Source organism: Macrosteles quadrilineatus, unplaced genomic scaffold (genome assembly GCF_028750875.1).
Source record: "Macrosteles quadrilineatus isolate MER2022 unplaced genomic scaffold, UCM_ALF_1.0 Scaffold_3__2_contigs__length_128488019, whole genome shotgun sequence".
Lineage (NCBI taxonomy): Eukaryota > Metazoa > Arthropoda > Insecta > Hemiptera > Cicadellidae > Macrosteles > Macrosteles quadrilineatus.
This window is the reverse complement of record NW_026542596.1, coordinates 24,022,194-24,048,643: the sequence shown is the minus strand read 5'-3', so window position 1 is coordinate 24,048,643 and position 26,450 is coordinate 24,022,194. Positions and strand designations below refer to the sequence as shown.

General features: G+C 33.4%; 1 protein-coding gene across 2 annotated transcripts in view; it reads right to left on the bottom strand.

The window, feature by feature from the left end:
- Positions 1-15,304, bottom strand: part of LOC128989767 (uncharacterized) — a 53,204-nt gene extending 37,900 nt beyond the window's left edge. For both annotated transcript variants that reach the window (XM_054411805.1, XM_054411806.1), the window contains exon 1: positions 15,101-15,304. The gene's annotated coding sequence lies outside the window, so the exon portion shown is untranslated. The remainder of the gene's footprint in view (positions 1-15,100) is intronic.
- Positions 15,305-26,450: the final 11,146 nt, after the last annotated feature.

Sequence of the window (26,450 nt, the reverse complement as noted above, 5' to 3'; positions counted from 1 at the left end):
TTTTGGGTATCACAAGCGCGTTTTTTTCAAAGAATATAAGATTTTAACATATTTTACATAGGCTTGCATATTTATATTGCGTAATCCAGAGTGTCGACAAGATCCAAACTTCAGTATCCAAAAGCCGTTCACTAAATTTGAAATTCATCATATCGACTAACACACACTTTCCAAATCTCCAGTTTCCTCTTACAGAGGTGTAGCTAATGTTTTTGTGGTAAGGGTGGAGGGTAAAATATTAAAGAGTTCTCTCATGTGTAAACAAGACAGGCACAACACGTTTTATTGCCAGACGGAGAAAATAAAACGTTACATAAAGTTGTGCAACTTTGTTATCGTAAGTTTACAGCAGACTGACAATACCAAGAGAACAATGGTGCCAAAGTATCTTTTATTTTTATTAAGGCTTAACTTTTATGATAATTAAACTATTAGTTTGACTTTATGTCATTAGATGGGTTAGATAATGAGTTAAAAGATGTATTAGCTATAATATAATCATAATCATCAACTCACCTTCCGTGTAGAGTTTAATACAATCTAAAATGATCCAGTAGCAAATTTAATCCAAATTTATTTAAAGAATTCCAATATTAACTTGATATTAAACTATCACCACACCACAAACGTATATTTTTCAATACTAAAATGTATTGTATAAAGTATATCCCAAGTAAAAATCCATGACTATGCCTAATAGCCAGGAGATCACCGGTTCGATCCTCCAAAAAGTCAGAAGCTTTTTGATGGTTTGAAATGGCACCTAGCTGTCTTTGGTCAATGGCATGTTATAACCCGTATTGGCTACAGAACCAGCTGATATTAGTCGGTAACAACTGATCATTCATCTCTCGGTTATTTTCGCCTTGAAATACACACATCCAAAGGGAACATTAGAGTAAGCATCTACTCATACACGAAGAATCGATTAAATGTTAAGACAAAAGTTAAAATCGCAATAAAACTCAGTATTTGCAAGTTATTTATCTATCTATACTATTATAATATTGAGGTGGTGTCCGTCTATCTGTCTGTCTGTCTGGTTTTCTGCCACGACTAAAATACTAAACCGATACAATCAAAATTAAGGACAAAGATGGACCACATATCTAGAAATGTCTTAGACCTATTCATTTCCCTCAGTTCCTCTCGGGCTTCGCCCCTTAGACGTCCATAGTTTTGAGGGGAGATTTTCAAAAGCAAACATTCATTGGTCTCCATGGAAGCATGAGAAAACTCATAAGGTTTACCATTGCATTGACATTTCAATGTAAATAGGCAGAACTGTCAAATGCTTACTCTACAATTTCAGACAGCTGATACAAACAAATTGAATATAATATTTTACACTTATTTATTCTAAAACTTTGTCATTGATTATTTATTTTAAAACTATGTCGGTGCTTATGGTAATACACAAATATTCTATTAACGTTGCCGTATCAACCCAGAGATAGTTTCACTATAGATATGTCATGATACTAAGGGGACACCCGTTCTTCTAAAGTGAATTTTTCCCGTGGCGAAGCACGGCTATAGCATTTAGTTCTTTGTATCATTATAAAATAACGTTATTCCGCACAGATGAAGGTACTTGTTGTACAGACCGAGACTGAGGCTGGATTGACCACTTTTACTTTCTTGAGGTAACGACCGTTATATCGCTACCTCTCTCCTATTCCACTGTGTAACCATTGACTATAAATTACCTCACAACCTTACTGTAGTATAACTCTCGGGGATACTAACTCGGTAGATAAATAAATTTTTCCTACAGTCACCCGACAAAGTTGGCTTCCTTGTACTGTTTATAGTACAGAAAGCTGCTAATTGCTGCATATTTATACTTTGCCGAACGGTTTATACTTTTTCGTACGGTTTATACTTTGCCGCACATCAGGATTCCAAAGAAACAATACATAACAGCGTGGTTCTATTATGCCGTGTATGTGGTGTATTAATCCGTGTACGCTTGGAAATAGGTTGGCAACACTTAAAGATAATAATATTATGAGCAGCTGATTGACTATTATAACTACGATTTAACCTGTCATTTCGTGTATATAGTTTCAGTATTTCTGAACTTTTCTTTTAAACGTTTTCAAAACATTCCTACGATCTTAATAAACAAGAAAATACCTATAAAGCATTTTTAGGCGCATAAACCACTTCAAATTACAAAAACATACGGAACTATATTCTCAAAACGCGGAGCACATTTCTTGCCGAGGAAAAATAGCGGAGTGATACGGACCGGGTACTACTTTCTCTAGGGCACCTATTTGTGTTGCCAGCTGAACCTAAAAACGTGTTGTATAGTGTTTGAAAGACTAATTATTTATATGCTTTATAGTGACTGTAGGAAAAATAATGGGTGAGGTGAATAAAATGTAGTACATACTACATAGTTCGCACTACATAGTTCTAGCACTTGCTCAAATCGAAGTGAATAAGAATTAGCTAGAACTAGGTAGTAAGTACTAGGGGTTCCCTATGTGATGTAGTAAGTACTACCTGCCTAGTACGTACTACCCCCAAGTATACTAGCTACTAGAGTGATTACTAATAAACAAGCCAAAACAGGCGCGCGGTGATAATCAGCTGTTTGTCGTTATTCCGTTGGTCATTCCTGACAGCGCCTGCAGTTGTATCAGACGTGTTGAGTGACTAGTATTGCTACAAATTTGAACGAATGGTGGTGTTTTTGGCCTCTGGGGACATCAAAATGAAAAAGTAAATCGGTCCCGGGCCTAGGTCTTACCATACCACCTACAGTAATAGCTACTTCCTTGTAGGGAAATTCGCTAAAAAGAGAAAATAACAAAACGCAACAATTCTATCGAGATAAAAAAAAAAACAATTAATTTGCAATTTTACATAATTCCTAATATGCAATTAATATTCAATCCAATTCAAAAATATCGTTTATTTAAATCACTTTGTTATTATATAATTAAATCTTATTTACGACCGATAAGAAGGTATTTTAACTTGTACTAAAAATAGCTCAACTTACCCGGATCACCAAAATAACAAAATAAAACTTCAATTTTCTGTCGAGATGACAGTGCCCCTCCTCTTCTCTCAACTTCACCATTGCCAGGCAAAAACTCGTTGGTCAAAAAAATCAACACTATCATTGTCAAATCGCAGTAATTGCTTACAGTTACCAATATTTCTTCGTTCAAGGTATGTTTTCCTGTTACGGACTTGTAAAAACATCGCCATATTCGCAAACGATCAAACTGAAGCATGCCCTTGAGCGTACTACATAAAAATGAAGTAACTACTACGCCGACTGGTTTTTATTCACCGAAAAAGCCTAGTAGATACTACTTTCCCTAAGTGATGTAGTATGTACTAGGGGTAGTACGAACTAGCATTTTATTCACCTGCAAGTCGTAGTTTGTACTAGGGGCTAGTACCAACTAGCATGTTTATTCACCGAAAACCGAGTAAATACTTCGAAAAGAAGTACGTACTACCAAATACTACCTTTTATTCACCTCGCCCAATGTGTAACACGAGTGCAAAAGGCCTTTGCTGCACTCGAGATCATTCCGTAAACGTTGCTCTCGTGTGCAGCAAAGTGCCACTTTTCTCACTAGTTACATAAATAACTATTTACAATAATGAAACCTGTATCTAATTAAATTTTTTCATTTAATACTTTGAACAGACCTAAATGTCGTAAGCCTCGGTTATCTATTCGTCCGGGACATAATGTTAGATTTTTCAAATAGTTTTTTTGTTTTGGTGGATAACCTTTATTTATATTATTACTTATTAATGGTTTTTGGGTAGGTAGGAGAATAAAAGCAAGGAACTACAACATAACTATACAGGACATCTCAAGTCGATTACCTAACTAAAATTGTTTACACTATACTAGCATTTTTTCAATTTGAATCTATGAGAACAGTTTTAAGATAAATGTATAGACGAAGTAACGTCACTCTATATACCACGACATTGCTCAGTCTCTTGCTGTGTCGTTAATTTTCTCTGACATTTGAAGTGACGTGAAGCAGAAACATTGAACACAGTCACGTCTCGCAGGGTTTCAATTACTGTTCAAGTTAATGGTTCACTTAGTTTTTATGAAAATAAATAGTGAACAATGAGTCAAATGATTTAATGGATAAAATGTCTCTTCGTCGGTTCTAATGGTTTCATGTTACTTTCGATATTGTAGAGTTCCACCGTTGACTGTAAATCCTTAAGGATTTACAGTCAACTGTTCCACTAACAGGTATTACAGGTTTATTTGCATTTGGAAATTCATGGAATAATTTATAACATTTATATTTAGGTAGACACTTATAGTTTTTATACACTATATTTCATACCTTATAAGTAAGTATGTAGTATTAAAGGAATTACAGGTCAAGGGTTTACAGGTTCGGCGTTTCTGACGAAGACAATCTTAAACAAATTAACCATGTAGCATTTTTATGTATTAGATTTTAAACTATCGTTAGATAGGTTTGAGAGTTGAGAGTGTAGAGCAAACATACATTATGATTAAAAAGAGGCGTCCATCACTCCATGCTCTAATACATTTAGTGTAGTTAATTTTAAATAAATTTTATAGCTGATTTCTAAATGAACCGCATGTTTTCACTAAAACTGTTGAATAACTAATACATTTCAAAGGGGTAAACTCAATCGACCCTGAATAGCTTTTAAATACAGATTGTAATACAAATTAAAAAAGAACCTACTAAAATAAGGTTATTCTTAACTTTACTTCCCCGAGTAAAGGTTTCTGAATTACGATTTAAATGTTGTGGTCGATAATTTTGTAGAGGTGGGTACTCACTAACCCACGTTGTCTCGTATTATTATATTATATTATTGCTCGTATTGCCACGTATTATAAAGCCTCGTTACGTGGCACACCATATACTTGAACTTAAATCCTCTAGATTATGTCCCATTAAAGCGTACATACAATCGATCCTTTTTTGATGGTTCCAGACTGGACCCAGCTGTCCTTTAATACTTTAACTAATACCTTTGAATATTAAGACAACAGTATCCAATAGTCAATGCTAATACTTTATACTTTCTTATTAAATGGCGACCATACAAAGTAGGTATTTTAAGCCAAGTATGAATGGAGATGAGTGTAGTATGAGTGGCGCGATCTTGTAGTCTTGTTTACTAAGGCCGACATTCCTTAGACACAGCTGTTAATTAATAGCCATACAGCTAATGGTAACTAAGGAACCTAACGTTTATAGTGGAATCCGAACCAAATTTTTTCTTGGTATATACGAATTGGTCTAATTATCTTGATTATCTTGATAGTACTGCGGATAGTCGTAGTACTCACTCGTGCGGACGTTAATCCACACCAGGGAGAATCGCATCCACAGTACATGGTACATGCCTATAAATATCCACAATTTGTGACCTCCTAGTATCTGGATTACAGGACGACACCACCCGTCCGATGATAATACGCACCTAAGTATGCCTCGTATGGTCGTAGTCTTAAGAATGATTTTAAACTAACGGAGATGGAGCGTGATACATTCATATACCAATGTTTGGGCACCGACATGATATGTCATGCACTGTAGGAGGCTTATCTACTCGTGGCACAGACGTAAGTCCTTTGTTGATTATCTTGTCACGTCCAAACCCTTGAGTCCTATTTACCTCTGCTCTTGCGAGAAAGGAATATGTATTTTAAAAATATAAGTAATTGTAATTTCGCAAAACAAATTCACAAATGAGGGTTTTCATTTAGTGCACTTTTATCAATAAAAAAGTCTAAAAAGAAGCAACAGTTTTTGAATTATTGCTTGATTTACTTATGAATTTCTAATTTTTTTTTTTGAAAAGTATGGCACTTATTTTTGGTTTTACATGCTACTGATATAAAATACAAAACATTAGTAATTTATTGAAATTGTCCATATTTTATTTATATATTATACCTATGAGTACACATATTTATATAAATTTAAATCTAATAAAGAAGAAAAACTATAAGCCCTATTATACACAAATAAATGTTTATAACAAGGGTGTAAATATTTAATTGTTATTCATTTCGCTGTTAGGGTAGTTCTACATAACCGATTATTTAATTACATATTAATATGTATGTAAAACTATAATTTTTTTAATTATGATTGATTCATCAGAGTGCTGAAGATATCACGGTTCCCTGTAATATGTTTTACAGCTCGTTGGTGAGATGGTAAAGTGGTTGAACCGATTCTGTGGTTGTGGTTTTCTTTGGTGTACGAGGTTTTCTTATGAATACGCTGTTGTTGAGATAATTTTGAGATTTAACAAAACAAAATATGCTTCATTTTTACGTGTTTGTTCGTACGGTAAGTATTAATGGTTTTAGCAATTTTTTCTACTAGTTTACAAACACAATTAGTTGGGCAATGAAATTTTGTTCTACTGGTTGTGAAAATCTAGTAATAAAAAAGGATAAAAGGTTGGTTAACCATAGGTTGGCCTGACGAAATGGTTTTACATGCATTGGGTTGAGGGTAACGATTATTAGGCTACCTATCTAGGTAACAAAACGATCAATAATCATTTATTTTAGAATCTACCCTTAAGATCTTGTAAAATTTGGGACTGAATTAAGCAATTTAAAATCATAAAAAAGCCTAATAAACCATAGATGAGGTTGTTCATACTCTAGCTAACACTACACATACTTCTCACTCATTTGAATTGAACAATTTACAGTGTTTTCATCACTATGTTGTACAATTATCACTTTGTTGATTAATTGTGACAGAATATCCATGTGTCGTCAACTTTATTGCAACCGTTTGCACCCTTGTCGAACATATGTTATATCTGTAATTGGACCGAAGCATGTTGCAGCAATAACCCGAGGCCTTAACATGGATTAGCCTGCATAGACATTAGCTTTACACAAGTCAGTCGAGTCTTGAGTCTAGACATTTTAGCTAGAGACTTTTCTCATGCCTAGGCATAAACTTGCTTGTGACCATTAGTTTTTAAGTCTCAGATGACTGGATGTTTTTGGGAAATTTTTCATGGTTTGTTGTAAAAGAAAATCTATTGTATAATGTTATACTAATATTATTATCTACATATTCTATAGAAGTTGGAAGAGTAACTTACAATCACAAACTATTAAATTGTAATGAATATTCTGTCCAATCCGTCACAATAAAGTAAACAATTATTTTAATGAGCAGTACGAGGTTTCCCATAGTTTTAACTTCGAACAATTGGACTATTTCCGATCATGGCTCATAAGAAGTTCTAAAACAGAAGGAAATAATTTTCAATTTTTCTTGAAAAAAGGTCAAATAAGATTCTTCATTTGTAATAATATAGCGTCTTAAACTGGGTCTCCTTTTTTTATTTGAACTGCTTGTAAAAAATGGAAACTCCCGATTCAGGTGGAGCCTAACATAATAGAGCACTATTTAAATGAAAATGTTTTAACAGCTTAAATACTTCCCGGGGCCTTCGACTTTTCTATATTCCCTCAGTCGCTAGGTGAGGAAAAGTTGGCAATATAACGTCAGATAAATAGCGACAATTTTCTTGTTACCTTGTCAAACCCATGAGGAAGAGTCTGCTAGTTACCCCGGGGGGTCACGAGACAGTTTAGTGACAGAAAGTGCGCAAACAACCCTTCCGGCCAAGAGAGGTGTCTATGACAAACAGAGTTGAAATATGCCACATTCATCCACAGTCCTTGAGACAAATATGTATTATTTCATATTGAATGGATCACTCACTCGTAAAGAAGGTAGTTTATGAGTTTCTTTAACTTTTTTTAAGCATATACATCCCTCAAATTTAGAGCTTGAAATATTAATCTTTGCTTTTGTTTTCAAACGAAGTTTATAGAAGATGTTGTAAAAATACTCATAAAACCAGTGTTAAAATTTGTCCCATATTCACATATTCATGTGTGCATGGTGTGATTAGCTGATTAATTTGTATATATGACATGGCAAGATGCGAGAAAATGCACGGAACTGCAAGAGACTGAATAAAACATCAAGAAGAACAAGTGGTACAGTTAAGGAAATGGTGAACCCACACTACCATTGAATAACTATTTTACCATAAAGAATAAAAAAAAAACATAATTTGCCTTATAGTCCACGTCCGACTTGAAACGTTATGTTCAAAAATCACTCTCGGACGAGATAATTTTATCCTCAATCTGTATTTTTGATCCATAGAGTTAAAGCTTGCACACTCCTAATTGAGCGGAGCGAGCGTAGCTCACTTTCCCTCACTTTGTAACTTCTTTGTAAGAGCATCAGAATGTAATGGCTTGACCAATTGATATGAAATTTGGCCAACAGCTAAAGAATACTGAGCACAATGTTTTGGCAAAAAAATATTTGGAAATTTCCTTCTGGATTTTATTTTACGGGTCACGCAATTTCGCTTGTTATTTTAATGTAAGTTGAAAGAAAAAATATATTGGGTTTATGACATATGGGTTTATCTCGTTTTATTTAAATAAGATAAACATATGTTAATTGTTTGTAACGGTTTTGTTTACATTTCAATGTTTACTTTTATCCTAGGTTAAAGAAGGGAGTATGTTTTATCTATGGTTAAAGTTAGGAAGTAACAGTTTTGCTATATTTGTTTTGAGCAAGGGTCAAAGACCACGTCGTAATATTGGTCGTCGCACCAATAATGCAAATATTGTAAGAGAGTGGCGTCGTGAACAAGAAGAACCAGATGAAGCAGTGGCGGAAGAAGCTGATAATGATAGGCAGTTAGCTAATCAATTCCAACATGAATTAGATGCACTACAATTTTATACTTGCACTAACTGTCATCGCCAACAACTAACAGCTTCAAACCAATCACCAATTTGTTCGCATTGTCGTTCAAATGCAACTAAATTCACGGCGTTAAATAATATGGATGTGTCAAGTGTCCCGAACGAATTAACTGACCTGACGATTGTAGAACAAATGTTGATTGCACGAGTACATCCTGCTATGCCCATTTACAAAGTACAAGCAAATAGTCAGGATTGCCAGTTTCACTACTAAGGTACAGTATGAACTATCAGATAAATTTGTCATCCTTTAGAACTAAAATAATATTGGGCAAACAAACGGTGAATCTGTTGAATATTGTAGGGTGTTAGCTGCTTTAGCCATTGAAAATCTTTAAATAATGCTTCGCTCATTTATGCGTCTAAAGTGTAACGGCAGACCACCCTAGTTTAATTACTTATTCAACTACTAAACCATGCAGGACACTCTACGTGTTACTCTATGACTTGCTAATCATGCGCCTCCTTGGCCGCACAAGCAAGGCTCAGCATTACCATAATCACAGTGTAACCGACGTATGAAATAATTACAGACACTTTCTCTGTTGTGGCTCAGCCATCATTGCACAATATGACAACACAACAATACAAGTGGTGAAGGAGGCTTTGCGGCGAGCGGCTGTAATTGAAATACAAATAGAAACGCCGAACGTAGAACACGCATTCAACCGTGCTCGTTGGGAAATGGTATTTCATGGTAACATATATTACTAGGTTATCTTTGCTTCCTGTGTTTTGGTTTGACAAGATCAAATTTGTAATATGATATACATACTGTCCCAAAAGTCCCGGACCGGTTTAATATTTTCCAAACGACAACAGATAAATCAATAAGATTTGGTACATCAACACCACACCTAAAAATCTACTTTTTTAAGGAAAAATCGAATTTCTGTCACATCATGGGGACGTCCCGCAAGGAGTCAGAAGGAAATTTTAAATAGAAGCATAGGTTGATATGTACATCAAATTAAAGGTCTTTACTAGCAAAATATAATACTGCAAATTTGAACTCAAACGGACAACCAAGGTAAGAATGACAGTGGTTCAAAGATTCATTTAATTTGCATTTGGGGGCACAGCCCTAGGAATCGGAAAAAAATTTTTAACGTAAGCATAGGTCGATATGCACATCAAATTAAAGGTCTTCACTAGTAGATTACAATGCCGTAAATTCAAGCTCGAAAGAACGCCTGAGTAAAAAATGACAGTCGTTCAAAGATTCAAAATGGCGGGTTCAGGAAATCTTTGAACGGCCGCCATTTCGTAACGGGTGGTCCTTTTGAGGCGCGGTTTCCGGCATTGAACTCTGCTAGCTAAGCCCTTTAAACTGATGTGCATATTGACCTATGCTTCTATTTAAGATTTCCTTCTGACTCCTTGTGGGACGTCCCCATGATATGACAGAAAATTGATAGTTCCTTAAAAAAGTAGATTTTTAAGTGTGGTGTTGATGTGCAAAATATTATTGATTTATCTGTTGTCGTTTAGAAAATATTAAACAGGTCCGGGACTTTTGGGACAGTCTGTATATTGCGTATGTTGTAATGGAAAATGTCTATGTTTATAAAAGTCACAGTATTGAAATACTGTTAAGACCAACACTATCATACCCAAAAATACTATTTTATAATATTTGTTATAAAATATTATACCTAATGCAAAATAATCTTTTCCCGTTTTCCGCCGTTACCTTTCTCTTGTCACTTGTCGTCACTCTCATTTTGACTGACTTCTGTTGCTAATCTCTTGTTGTATGTTACTTGTCACTTTTCACCTGTCATTTATTGCCTGTCACAGGTCGTCTGTCTTATCTGTTACTCGTCATCTATTACTTATCACCTGTCTCCTATCCTCTGTTACTCGCCATCTATTACTTGTCACCTGTCTCCTATCCTCTGTTACTCGCCATCTATTACTTATAACCTGTCATCTGTCACTTATCATCTGTCACCTGTCCTCTGTTAATCACCATCTATTACTAATCACCTGTCACCTGTCATCTGTTACTCGTCATCTGTCACTTATCACTTGTCGCCTGTCCTCTGTTACTCGTCATCTATTACTTGTCACCTGTCTCCTATCCTCTGTTACTCGCCATCTATTACTTATAACCTGTCATCTGTCACTTATCATCTGTCACCTGTCCTCTGTTAATCACCATCTATTACTAATCACCTGTCACCTGTCATCTGTTACTCGTCATCTGTCACTTATCACTTGTCGTCTGTCTTATCTGTTACTCGTCATCTATTACTTATCACCTGTCTCCTATCCTCTGTTACTCGCCATCTATTACTTATTACCTGCCATCTATCACTTATCATCTGTCACCTGTCCTCTGTTAATCACCATCTATTACTAATCACCTGTCACCTGTCATCTGTTACTCGTCATCTATTACTTATTACCTGTCATCTGTCACTTATAATCTGTCACCTGCCCTCTGTTGATCACCATCTATTACTAATCACCTGTCACCTGTCACCTGTCACCTGACACCTGTCACCTGTCATCTGTTACTCGTTATCTGTCACTTATCACTTGTAGCCTGTCTTCTGTTACTCGTAATCTGTAACTTATCCCCTAACACCTGTCACTGTCAGAAATCAAGGCTGTAAGTAAAGGCATATTGCCATTAGAAGTAAACCTATTGACAATAGTAATATATGAGTAAGATGTACCAGTAAAAAATGTCCTAGTTGAATTTTTTCCCTCTTTAGCTGAATAATTGTTAGTTTAAATATTCGGTTTACTCTAACTCCATTGCCACAACCAATAATTCCCGACATTAGTATAATAGTTGTATATGAAGAAGGTAAGGTATGAAGTGACATTTCCTTAACTAATAAAATTATTGATGATCTGGGAAACTGTAATTTTGACGAGCGATATTTCTTTATTAAATCAGAGTGTCGGATGATGCAATATCCATTATATTTTGCCGAGATAATTGACAATCTGGCTCCACGCCGCGCGCCGACGGCTGTGGATTACATGATCTAGCTCAGGAACCGTCTCAACTCAGGAAAAATGAACTCTCTAGACTCTCAATTACTGGTCATTCCCATTGGAGTTTATCATAAATTGCATACTGTTTTTAACCAACGAAATCACGTATACCTAGATTTTGGAGGACCTGTTTCAGTGATCTCAATTTTGTGTATTGTATTATAAGTGGTTGTTGTGTCATCCTCTAATGCATGAATACAAATTTCGGCAAAAATAATGTACCAATACTGTTTGTTTGGATTTAAGTCTAGTATGAACGCAGCTCTTAAAAGACTAGGTAAAACCTTATTACTGTGATTAATCAGAAAGTAGTAAAACTCAATTAAAACCCAGGAATGATAACCACAATCATAACGTAATATTAATAACTATCCTATTACCTCAGTTGGTATCACATTCTTGAAAATACAGCGATAAGATTTGATTATGTAGTTTCTTATAACTATTGAAATTCGAATAGAAACCTAATTCTAGTACGTTTGATACTATATATGATACGCTTTGTTTAGTCTTTCTTACTAAAATACTTAAATGTCATACAGTATCTGTTTTACTCATAAACAGGAGAATTGTTGACAACTAACTGTAATTCAAATAACATCAAAGATGTAAACGGTAAGCACAATTCATTAATAAAGTCCGGAAACATTCAGAGTGTATAAATTACAAGTCACACACAAAATATAGAATAATGGATTATAATTTTTTACATCAATTCTCGTAATATTAATTATTATTTAAAAACTTATATTTTATGAAACATATTATTATGTGGATGACCTCTGAATGCAATGATTGTACAATATTCTGGGAATTGCACAGATCAAAAGTCATATCTGTCGATTTAGAAAGGTTGCTAACGTTTTGTTCAACCATTCGTGGCGAAACTCAAGTGAGATTGCTTCAGTAAATTTCTGTATTAAAGTGAAACTGGTAAAGTTAGTTTCCAGTGGGATAAATCCATGCAAATAATTTAATCTAAATACACGTTTACACCATTTTACTTTGTCTTATTTTCTTATTAATAAGATTGTTAATGGTTACCATAGACATGAGAAAAAAATTCTTGGCTTCTCCGAATGGTACACGTTTAGAGTTTGAAAACCTTCTCAAAAATTTCAAAATAATTTCACCGTTCCCTTGGAGAGACATTAAGGTCATAAACGATATGCGACTTTTAATATTATGATCAATGACTTGAAGCTGTGAAGTTTAGTTTGAAAGTCCCAGAAAAGGTCATCACAATTAGTCTTATCTTACACCAGGTCGCTTTCGTGTTACTTTATTGCGAGTAGGGTTTTTAATAGGTGATTACTAGTTTTAGCCATTGAAAACCATCCCTATCATAACTACAAATGAATTACAGATCTACATATTATTTAGATGATATATATTTCAAAAATTAGTTTTTCCATATCATAACCAAGCCGACGTTAATCATTTAGTGTGGTGATTATCCATGGTTAATGGCAAACAGTTGTAAAAAATATTCAGAAGCACGATAACCCATTTAATATATGATTAGCCACCTATAGATATGATTGATATAGTTTTAATTTTACTTGTTGACTTAGTAGAGAGGGTTGTCATATGTAGGTAGCTTGTAAGATCCCGACAAGGATCCATGGATCCAGCTGGTATCTATCAATAAACGATTAGTTGGTTTAGATGGCTCATGTTAGAATTAGACGCCGACACACTAGAAAGCGTTTATAAGACGTTGATTCAATCAATCAATCATCAATCAAATATTCTTTATTCACAAAGTTTAGACAATATTATGGGAGTTGAAGTAATTGTCTTATGATGTAAAAACTTTTACGTTCTACAACAAACATTATAAATTCAACAAAAAATTTTTTACAGACATTCAACTCACAATTATTTATTCAACGGATGAATCTAATGAAGAACAACTGCCCCCCCCCCAGATTTGAACCATTTAAGAATTTTTTATACTTTTGGTGACACCATTTTCTAAAGTAAGCACTATTATTCTAGCCTGTTAGCAGGAGGACTATTTTCCGTATAACACTAATTGGTTATTTAATTTAATATGCAACAGAATTGTATTAACGTAGTGAACGGAAACACTTCGTACCGTGTATGCGGGATGAATTTTAAAACTTCGACTTTTAAAAGGAAAGAAATTGTTCAAAACCCCCCTCATACTATTCAAGATTAACCAGGGGTATTGGTTGTAAACGGAGACTTTTGACAACAAGTTGTTTGTACCGCCAAGGTTGGGTTGTTTTGTACTACAACCAGTGACCTAGATGCCATTGATTGTGCCTCGGGTTGCATTTGATGACATTGCGATGCAGCGCGGTACAATAAAATGTTCTTATGGTAAATCTTGTTGCAAATCCCTTTACTGAATATTATACGGTAGAGATTGTAATGAATCTATCGCATTCAGTTGTAAGTTGCACTAGCATTAAAATATAAAATTTAATAGGTAGGGTTTAAAAAGTACCAGCGACTAGTATTTTACATTTACAAAAATATAATGACATAATACTGCACCTAAGAAGAGATTGATTTCTTTGAAAAGATGGTAATAATGTAGGCGTATTCCTTTTTAGTAAGCAATTATAGGTCTGCCACTTAAGGCAACATCTTTATCGTTGCCTTAATTACAACCAACAATAATTATTTTAAGCTATTTTCAATATGTAGTAAACTGTATCATGGGGTTTGATTGCAAAAACCCCATATCTGTACTATAGTTTGTGTAGTGTTTACTAACAATTTAAAAAAACCATACAGCAGTGTTTTATAGCCTATAACTATGCTGTCAAAATCAAAAGGAGTTTTAAACAAGTAAAGCAATTCAATTATAAATGGAGTTATCCCAACAAATTCAACTTATACGTATCAAAAGATGTGTTTCTTTGATTAGTTAATAGGTCAAAACAGTATTAAGAATTACATATTTTTTTCTTTTTACTTTTCAATGAAATGTACTTGTCTTGTACGAATAAAGATATTTTGATTTGATTTGATTTGCCATCGAATTATTAAACACTCTTTGAGTTACAAAGTACTATTGCGGTTATTAGCAAGCATATAAGACTCAAGAGGATCGAGCCTAATCTTGCTTAAATCTCATCTCTCATCTTCGTAAATACAAATTTAAATATTGTGCGATATAAACTTGTTAAACATACTATACATAGTCAGATAAAAATTGGCCCAATCGTATACTACAAAATAAACGAAGCAAAAACAAAAAATTTTAACTAAAATCATACTAACCAGCAAGTGAAGTATCCGAAATGTGATGTTAGCTGGACGAGCACGAGCTCAAACATACTGCATGACACACAGAACACACAAGAACACAACACATGACACAATGCTGGTGACACACAGTTTGACACAATATCTGCTACTGAGGTGCAGCGGCTAAGTGGCACAGTGACCGGCACACTGTCTGGAGGTGGTCCGACCACTTTTACTTTCCTGAGCAGACTGAGCCAGGGACCATGTAACTCAGTCGATCACTAGGTCACGAGGTAGAGAAGATCGTCACGACTGTGGTGAGGTTTGTACTATACTACAATTGCGACATTGTAAACACTGCGTTGCACGTGCAATGTGTTCGAATTGCAATTTTACAATGGGTTATAAACAAAAAGGATTCGTAAATACTGACCAAATGGGAACATTGACCTCCAGTCACGTTGAGATGTAAAATCATCCTAGGTATACAAGTGTGACTTTTTTGGTGTACAGTCACAGTATGTTGAAAAAGTGCATTAACTAATCAAATTTGTATTTGTTTATAGGGTGAATCACAGCTTTATTTTAATACCGAATGAATAAATGAACTAGAAATATTCAAAGACTACTTATACTACAATAATTTGAAATCATAGGACTCTTTGTAGAGACTAAACTGCATTTTAGCTTCTTTACATGTAATTACTATTTTGAGGTCATTTAGAATAGTTACCAAAAATATTTGTACATATAATACATAAAATTATTTCTTATTTTATGTGAAGGAATATATATTTACTTCAGGTAAATAACGACTGAAGTCAGGTATAGCTCTTGAAAATATTTTAATTTTTAAAAGTAATTTAGAAATATATAGCCTACTTCCAGTTGTATCACTAGTCATTAATGTAAAATTTACTACACTTTACTACCTTATAGTTTTGTTATTTAGGTAGGATACAGTTTCATTCGCCTGGTTTAAAAACTTTGTAGGAATCTCAAAATATCCATTTCATGTAATTGAACCAAATTAAAATATGACAAAATGTGCTTATTTCAAATAATGTTATTCACTTTGGCATTCGAAATTTACCTGGTTAAACTGCAATAGGGTTGTGTAGCAAAACACATATAAAACACATCACGGAGACGGGAAGTACAAAATGAACGAACTGATGTGAGCCATTAACTAAAAGAAACACTGATGAAGGTGTGACCTAGCCAAGTGTATTTTCAACTGTATATTCCGAATGATTGCATTTCAAAGTATTTTTTCACACAATAGTGAAATGTTTTGAAGTAAATAGTGATATGTAATTGAAATTTACAAAACGATAATAGGGTATTAACTATAAAATTGAAAATTAAGTTTCAAAACAAATGGGATTGGCTATGGGTAAAAAATTAAGCAATATTTTTTTAAAAATATATACTAGAGGACCCATGCTGCTCTGTAGCTTTAAAATAAATATAATAACCGAGAAATTATTAAATTTATGATTTTTGATTGAGTAATACAGTATCTTGAGCTTAACTGATTCAAACGATCAAAAGCTCAAATTAAAGCCTATAATTTTTTGATTATTTTGAGTCTATGGGACCCTTGCTGCTCTTCAGCGTTAAAACCAATATAATATCCGAGAAATAATCAAATTTATGAGAAAAAACATATAGAAAAACATTACCAATACTCGGAGCTATTAATTTTCGATCATATAAAACCATATGAAAAATAATTTTTATATGGGTTTTCACCTTGCGTTTGCTTGAAACTCGTACGATTTGAATAAGTAATAGCCTAGATGAAAGCCAGTATTTCAATGAAGGTTCTTGGGCTAAACTATATAGGATTATAGTAGTCATGGCAGCGATCGGGCAGGAATTTGACCTTGAGATGATCTCAGCTGATTAGTTGACCACAGCTGACCACGTGCAGTAGGTGTTTGTATTAAATAAATTATTAAATTAAATATTAAATTATGGATAAAAAGTGTTGGCCTGACCGGGTTTCGAACCCCGGTCTTTTTGCTGGTAGTTGGAGTCGTTACCATATGAGCCACAACAGTAATTATGGGTATGGAGTTTTATATCGGTAAATGACACCTTATACCTATACCTACTCTTGTACCTTGCATATACAGGGTGTGTATTGGAGATTTGATTTTAACATGGTTCACGGGTTCGAATCTAACCTAATATCATTTCCGGTTATTTAATTCTAGCCTATGCTAGAGGTTCACGGGTTTAAATCTAACCTAATATAAAATATATCATTTCCGGTTATTTAATTCTAGCCTATGCTAGAGGTTCATGGGTTTGAATCTAACATAACATAAAATATATCATTTCCGGTTATTTAATTCTAGCCTATGCTAGAGGTTCACGGGTTTGAATCTAAAATAACATAAAAAAATATATCTTTTCCGGTTATCGGGTTCAATCCTAAACTATGCTAGAGGTTCACGGGTTTGAATCTAAAATAACATAAAAAAATATATCTTTTCCGGTTATTTAATCCTATCCTATGCTAGAGGTTCACGGGTTTGAATCTAACCTAACATAAAATATATCATTTCCGGTTATTTAATCCTAACCTAATGGTATTGTATTATAGTGGGAGGTTCACGGGTTCGAATCTAACCAACCACTAATGCTATTATAGTGGGAGAATCCTAACGCACAGCTGTTTATTTCAGTTGATCATGGGACTTAGTTTAGAGGTTCATAGGTTCAATCCTAGTAGGTCTGGAAAAAAACACATTATATAGTGTATAATGCTTAAGCGGAACTTTACCGTTGAGCATGTTATGTTGATATTATACATGTGTATCTCTGTAACTTATATATACAGGGTGTGTAAATATTGGTTGGAGGTTCACGGGTTCGAATCTAACCAATCACAAAACATGTTATTAGAGGTTCAATGCCGGATGTAATCTTACCACAGCTGATTACGTGATCTAGTTTAGAGGTTCATGGGTTCAATCCTATCCTAGTAGGATTTGTAAAAAAAAAACATTTTATATAGTGTATAATGTTTAAACCTTACCGTTGATCATAAAAGACTATTATAATATATATGTAGTAGCATTGGAGGTTATTTTATATAGTGTATAATAAATGTGAAACAAACAGATGTTAAAAACAGCTGAAAGAGGGCTTAAGTTTATCATTGAGTATAAAAAAGGGCCTTTGTAAAGGCCACCAAATATTATATGTTAAACTTACATCTAATCTATGCTAAACGAGTTACTTAGGTTGTTTTTTGTATAGTGAGAGGTTCATAGGTTTGATCCTTAGCGGGTTATATGAATTTATGTATGTAACCACAAGTGAAACAGGTCTATTATACTAGAGTACTAGTGTTGATGGTATAATTATAATAATGATTAACTTGATATAAGATTCATCATAACAGATTACTCTGAGTTGAGGTATTAGTTTATAAATTTTCTACTAGGTTGTAGCACTAGTGCTACCAACTACTGATTATATTGTATATGTAACATAACCTCAAACAAGTCTATTAATTTATTATTAAACGTTATAGGGAGTGTATATTATGTTGTTGTGTATAATGCTTAAGTGGAACTTTACTGTTGAGCATAAAACTTAATCTAAATATGTAGTAGGTTTATAGGATTGATTTTAACTAACCATAATTGGTATTGTATTATAGCGGGAGGTTTATGGGTTTAATACTTTGTAAAAAAACATTTTATTTTATATATGCTATAGTGTATAATAAATGTGAAACAAATAGATGTTAAAAGTGGGCTTAAGCAGAACTTTACCATTGAGTATAAAACTTATTCTAAATGTGTAGTAGGTTTTTAAGGGTTTGATCTATACTAAATGTTATAGGGTGTGTATATATGTTGTAGTGTATAATGCTTAAGTGGAACTTTACCGTTGAGCATAAAACTTAATCTAAATATGTAGTAGGTTTATGGGATTGATTTAACCAACCACAAATGGTACTGTATTATAGCGGGAGGTTTATGGGTTTAATACTTTGTAAAAAAACATTTTATTTTATATATGCTATAGTGTATAATAAATGTGAAACAAATAGACGTTAAAAGTGGGCTTAAGCAGAACTTTACTATTGAGTATAAAACTTATTCTAAATGTGTAGTAGGTTCTTAAGGGTTTGATCTATACTAAATGTTTGTGTGTATATATGTTGTAGTGTATAATGTTAAGCGTAACTTTACCGTTGAGCATAAATGGTAAATACTGTTAAATGTTGGTTGTTGTGTGTTTTGAGGTGTGTAAAAATGTGTTCTTGGTATAGTGGGAGTTTTAGAGGTTTATGGGTTTAATCCTAATCAAATGTGTTATTTTTGATATTGTATTGTAGTGGGAGGTTTATGGGTTTGATCTCTAGCTGATTATGTGATTTTGTATATTTAACATAACCTCAAGCCAAATAAGTCTATCACTAAGTGTTAATGGTGTTTTATTTTAAGTTGTTATAGTTTACAAATTCTCTATTATAGCAGTGTCTTATTAACTACTGACTATATGATCTTTTGTAAATGTAACATAACCTCACTTTTTACCTTAAAAGGTTTATTAATTTATCACTGGAGCGCTAGTGTTGATGGTATGGTAACAAGATTATAGTAATGATTAATTTGATATAGGATTCACTATAATGGATTACACCAATGTATTATTTGTACCACTTAAATCTCTTTAGTTTACAAATTTTCTACTAGGTTGTAGCACTAGATCTCTTTAGTTGTCATAGTTTACAAACTCTCTATTAGGTTGCAGCACTAGCATCTAGAAAGCTACTGTTAGCCTAGAGGTTCATGGTTTGATTCCTAGTTGATTATGTGATCTCTTGTATATGTAACATAACCTTACTTTTTACCTAAACATGTTTGTTTATCTATATTTGTGACACTAGGGCGCTAGTGTTGATGAAACCTATTTTGAGCTATTTCTATTTAATTTAATGATGTATTCAATAATAAGAAACAAACCATCTACAGAATGCCTGGTAAGAATGATTTTATAGTAATGATAACCTTACTTAGATGATTTAATCAACAGTATTTTCCCCTCTAAATGATATAATCTTATTTTATGTATTGCATACATATCTGTAACATAACCTCACTTTTACCCAAACAAGTCTGTTAATTTATATTTGTGATACTGGAGCGCTAGTGTTGATGGTATTTGTCTTGGGCTGTCTCTACTTGATTTAAAATGACTGAATAATAAGAAACAAGTTTATATAGTAATGAGTGTATAAAACATACCTGTTTTTTTTTTGTAATTTATCTGTTAACTTGAGACTAATGAAGATTTACTATAGTGGATTATACCATACTTTCACTATTACTTATATTCTATTAATTATACCTACCATCATATTTGTAGAGTGTTGTACAGCTGATGTGTGAGTGACGTCATCTTTCTGGTGTAATTTTTTGTTGACAGCTACTTTTTTATAGATTAAAAACATATTTATGTACACTACCTCAACTTAGAGGTACTGGGTTCAAAACCCTACTAGTTATTGATTGTTTTTATATCTGGTTGGGGTAATAATTGAATAATGACTGCCAAATTAATCAGTTGTGATGTAATCTCATTTTCCCGCTAAAGTATTAACCTTACTGTAACCTAATGTATGTAGTTTAAAACAAAATGTATTAAACATAACTTAATTTTCAGTGATTGTAATGCTATGTATTAGAACAAGTTTATTGTAAAACATGAACATTGGAATACTAGTGTCTATGATATTTTATTTCTATGGTTTGTAGCTTTTTTATTGTGATTGGATGAATAACTGAAATGAAAATAAACATAACATGACCTCTATAAAACATTTGAAAGATGAATAACTTACTAAGTTTATTTTATACCTTACTTAACTAGTTTAATCAATGGTAATTTTAAAGACTTACCTCTTGACTTTGGAATACTATTTACTTGAAACTAACTAATTGATACTTGGAATTTACTTAATGTTTTACTACAATAAATTACACTAATATAAAAAACACTATAAAATATCTTTACTTAATGTTATAGAAACACAAAACTATCACTCTAATATACTGTATAGAGGCAACTGAGACTTTTTAGGCTCTTATCAGAGTGTGGTTTCCTCTCTGACGTAACAGGAAATAATATTTTGTTGAATTATTTAACTTACAGTTATTTTTCAAAGGATTAATAAACACATTTATGCACTACCTCACTTTGTACTCTGTATATATTGCTAACCCACCTATTATCTTGTATATCTAGACTGTTTATTTATTCCGTTAGCTTGTTGAGATATCTGTTGCATATGTTAAAACCTGTTATAATCAATGCTTTTGCAGGTGAATTATCTACCAAACCATATTTAACTAGGAATAATCCTGTTTTTTACTTTGTCTATGATGATGGGTAACCTGTAAATTAGCCTTTACTGTAGATATCTAACCAGGACTTATTTTTTCTTTAAAATCTAAAGGCTTTATGCCTCTGAAATTACAGCCAATGTAAACACACAGACAGTTGATGTGTTTGTGAGCTATTTTTGGGGACATTATTTAAAGTCAATAGTATGTTTACAGTACAGTATATGTTTCTATAGTCAGAGGTGTATTTTAATGATCAAGAAATAGGAAAAGTAATCACTGACAACCCCTAGTTGGTAAAGCCTAATAAACTTATGGCATATATGTGATAGACAATATAGCTAAAGCATGTATTAAAAAGGTTCAGGGCAAACTCAAATAAATAACGGTGTAATAAAACAATCGTTAAATTACCTATTCCTGCTAGTTGACTACCCCTTTATAGGAGAGTGATGAATTATATCAATAGTCCTTGAACTTTTGGGTTTGTCTTGGTAGATATGTATACAAATGTGATAGAATTGACGAAAATAACTGTGTGGTAGGCCTATTTATGGGATATGTAGATGTGTGTTGGTTGTATGTAGTGTATAATAGAGGTTGGAATGTTTTGATAGAGCTTTAAACCCAACTTATTGTAATATGATAACCACTATAATGTTATTACAAACTTAATAGCTGTTTTGTTTGCAATTATTTCTGTGGTGTATATCACATCCCCTATGATTATAATGGAGAGCATAGCATCTGTCTATGTTGTCACATCTCGTCTCTTTGTGTAGAAGAGAAAATGGTGGTATATTTTGCTGTTATTGTAGCTGCCTTCTAAAAATTATTGTATATGAGAGACAAACTTGTAAATCAATTTAGTGCAGGGGAGCAAAAATTATATTCCTAACTAAATGTAAATCGGCTTATTTGTGTGGAGAAGTGCCTAGAGGAAAATGGTTTGTATTATAGTGGACAATTGAAATAGTTATTATAGAGGATTAATCCTAATAATTCTGCTTCTTGATGGGGTGATATATTTGAAAACGTATGAGAAGGGGAGTTCAAACTCCTACTTAAATCTATTCCCTATAAGAGCCCTAGTTATGGAGGATGATTATAGCACTAATTTGTAAATAATAAAAGTTTGCTATAAAGGTTTTATACTTGAGGTGTTGTATATTTACAAGGCCCTAAAACAGGAAACTAGTGTTGTATTGAGTGAGAAATTAAATTCTAGTTCACATTTAATACTTAATAAACATACTAGGTTATAAAAGTAACTTTATTACTGTTACCCTTGATGTTATTCTGTGATGGTAGTATTAAACAATATAGATGTCTATGAGAACACCCTATCAGAGATTTATGAGTGTAATCTTTAGGTATAAAGCCCTATGATTGACTCTCAAGTGACTAACTTTTGTTGAAAAACTGATATTCCTGACAATGGTATATCTTGATGTAACAGGTGTTGAAACCTTGGTTGTAGTAAATAACAATTAGATTGGCCTAGGGAAAGGTAAATTTACCCACTATCAAGGTGCAAGCCACAACAGTGAGTAAAATATTAACATTTGTTGAAAGGCATACAAATTTTAGTTCTGATAAAAATACTAAATATGCTCTACTCTCATACTGCAAAATCTATGTCATTGATACAGTAGAACCTTTGTAACTCTATAATTTGAACATGCACTAGTCTGTACGACCACTTGTTATACCTAATACAGTAGTTCTTTTCATACTGTATGTATTGATATATGCACCAATTGTCAATTAACCTAAACAAACAGGCAAATATTTAAAAATACAAAATATTAGAGTGTGATTTCTACCATATACTACAATTTAAATCAACCCATAAACATACTACACAGAGAGCTAAAGCACTTGTTTGAAGGTGAGAAATTTTACTGTAAAGGATTGTAGACATAGATAGTTTGAGAATTATATGTGTTTGGAGGTTATTTTGATAGTGGTTAACCTTATTTCCTGTATATATTTGCTACTGTTGTATAGTCTTTAAACTACATCACTTTTTTATTGTGTAATCGAACATGTTTTCTATACGTTAAGTCAAATTGATATATGCTTTGATAGTTGATTTATAAACCTACATTTAAATTACTGATCACCAATAACATATTATTGTAGTAGATTAACATGAAATAGGTATATTTGAAGCCCTATGTAAAGCTTCTTTTACTGTTATCGAGGTTTTAATGTACTTTGAATAAACAAAAAAGCCTCTTTTACAACACAAAAACTACTGATATTTAATGTATACTCTAAAGATGTAAAAAGAACTGCTAATTAAATGATAACTTTCAACTATTATCTGATGTGAATAAAAAATTGTGTATTTACCTCTATTGTTAGCCATATGGTATCTAGTCATGCTAAATCTTATCTTTTCATAAAGGTACCTATTACTATTGAGGACTATAGCTATACTCCTTCAAATTGAAATGTATACTATATGTCAGATGTACTTTCCAGTTTAGTGTTTCTGGTTTGTACTTATGTTTGTTATGACTAATAGTTTAATTACTGTGTAGGCTTACTTTGTTACACATTTACAGACATATGATCTTTACTATACTCTTAATTCCAAAAACAAAAGTGTAAATGTTTACCAATACTTGAGCGTAGTTATGATAGTATAACGACTATTATTGTTTTAATTTATACTGCAGCTAAGACTCATCCTACACTCATCTCCAAAGGCTTAAAATACCTATGTTTGTATGGTCGCTATCTCAACATAATGTCACTAGAAAAGTAACTATGAATTACTACACTTTACAGCAATTCTAGTTTAACCTCTAGAAGTGGAGGAGAGTACCATAATTGAGACCGTCAAAGGTATCATATGTATGTTGGTTTTATAAATTTATTTATGAATGAACTGGGATATGTTGGAGCATTATGCTATATTATACCTATAACATCTGGCTGGTATGTTTGCTGAGGTGACAAGAGTGTTGTGCTAACTTATGAGGCTTTGAAATTGTTTTGTGTTGGTTTTATTCCTGTATGTTTGTATATCAAGCTTATTAATGTAGAGCTTACCCGATGGTGTTCACCTTATCTGGTTGGGGTGGAAGGTGATGGTATTAGTGAATTAAACAAAAACTATGTATATTGTGGTGATGTGCTGTTTTATCCTCTTTGGATTGTGTCTCAATGTAAAAAAACAACCTGATGCCTGTATTTTTGTAATGTGATAAGCTCAAAAGGTTGTTTGTATACAAGAGCTAACACCTGGGGATGATATGTAAAATTATCAGTATTTGATGGATGTATATTTACTGTTTGTAGTTTTTTTGAACAAGTTACTACAAAAACGGTAAGAAAACTGCTGGTTTTGCAATATATCAATCACGATATATATATTTCGTTGTCATACTGCAGCAAAAACAGTCAATTTGAACGGTTATTTGTGTTTTTTAGGTTATTGAAATGTTGTCTAAACATACATTTAATCATCTGTTTGTATGGGAACAGTCTAACACTAGGCCTTATTACTATGTAAAGTTATTCTTTTGTAGGATAGCGAAATTAACCAACAACCCAACGACAAGGGGTACTTAGGTCCAGAAATTAACCCTCACTAGAAAATAAACCAAGGATTATAACAACCACCTACCTATGTTTGTTAAAAGCTACCTGTTTAATTTACATTGCATTGCAGCCATAACTAATTTGCTGCACGAGTATGAAGTTAAATATGGCTTAATAATCAAGAATACCCATTTTTTCCTACATACTCTTTTATATGGTCCGGAGACTATCCTAGTTGGTAAATGTATTTGTTTTAATGTGTTGGAGTATGGTGTTAATAGTCAAAAGCAGATTTAAAATAGTAATTGGCGGGGATTGACCCCAGGGCTGGAGTTACATGGTTTTCATATAAGGTATTACAGGCGACAGTGCTGCCTCTGGTGACAAAGCATCGAACTACAACCGGAGACGCTGAAACAGTGACTCTAGTGGTGAAACTTGGAACTATGATGACAATATCCAATGGTGGAAAACCCAGACAGTGGTAGCAGACGACGTTATAGCTATTGACACCGGTGGCAGGTATTATAGCTTTAATGGTACCTGTAGTGTAACATATTTACAAGGCTGAGGTGAGTCTTTTTACATGTGTATGACTAGTTTAGAAGACGATCGTATGAATGACAGCTGCGAGGAACGTGTCTACCGGTAGATATAGTAGATTATTACTACACACAACTATGGAAATATCATTAAGATATGAGAGAATAGTCCGAGATCTCAGTAATTCATGCCAAGCTACTGCAGGCGATGGTGGCGCCTCAGGTGGAAAAACATCAAACTACAACGCAACTCAAACTAGCGACTCTAGTGGTAAAACATGGAACTATGGTGACAACACTAGCTGATAACAAACTAAAATAATAAAATCAAACAATGGTGGTGTAGTTAGGGGCGTCACTTGAGACCTAACATGGGCTCTTATGGAATTGATCATTGTAATATGTATAACTTTTTAGCTATCATTTAACTAAAAACAAATAAGGCATTAAATCTATTCCCCATAAGAGCCCATGTTAGGTCTCAAGTGACGCCCCTAACTACACCACCATTGTTTGATTTTATTATTTTAGTTTGTTATCAGCTAGTGTTGTCACCATAGTTCCATGTTTTACCACTAGAGTCGCTAGTTTGAGTTGCGTTGTAGTTTGATGTTTTTCCACCTGAGGCGCCACCATCGCCTGCAGTAGCTTGGCATGAATTACTGAGATCTCGGACTATTCTCTCATATCTTAATGATATTTCCATAGTTGTGTGTAGTAATAATCTACTATATCTACCGGTAGACACGTTCCTCGCAGCTGTCATTCATACGATCGTCTTCTAAACTAGTCATACACATGTAAAAAGACTCACCTCAGCCTTGTAAATATGTTACACTACAGGTACCATTAAAGCTATAATACCTGCCACCGGTGTCAATAGCTATAACGTCGTCTGCTACCACTGTCTGG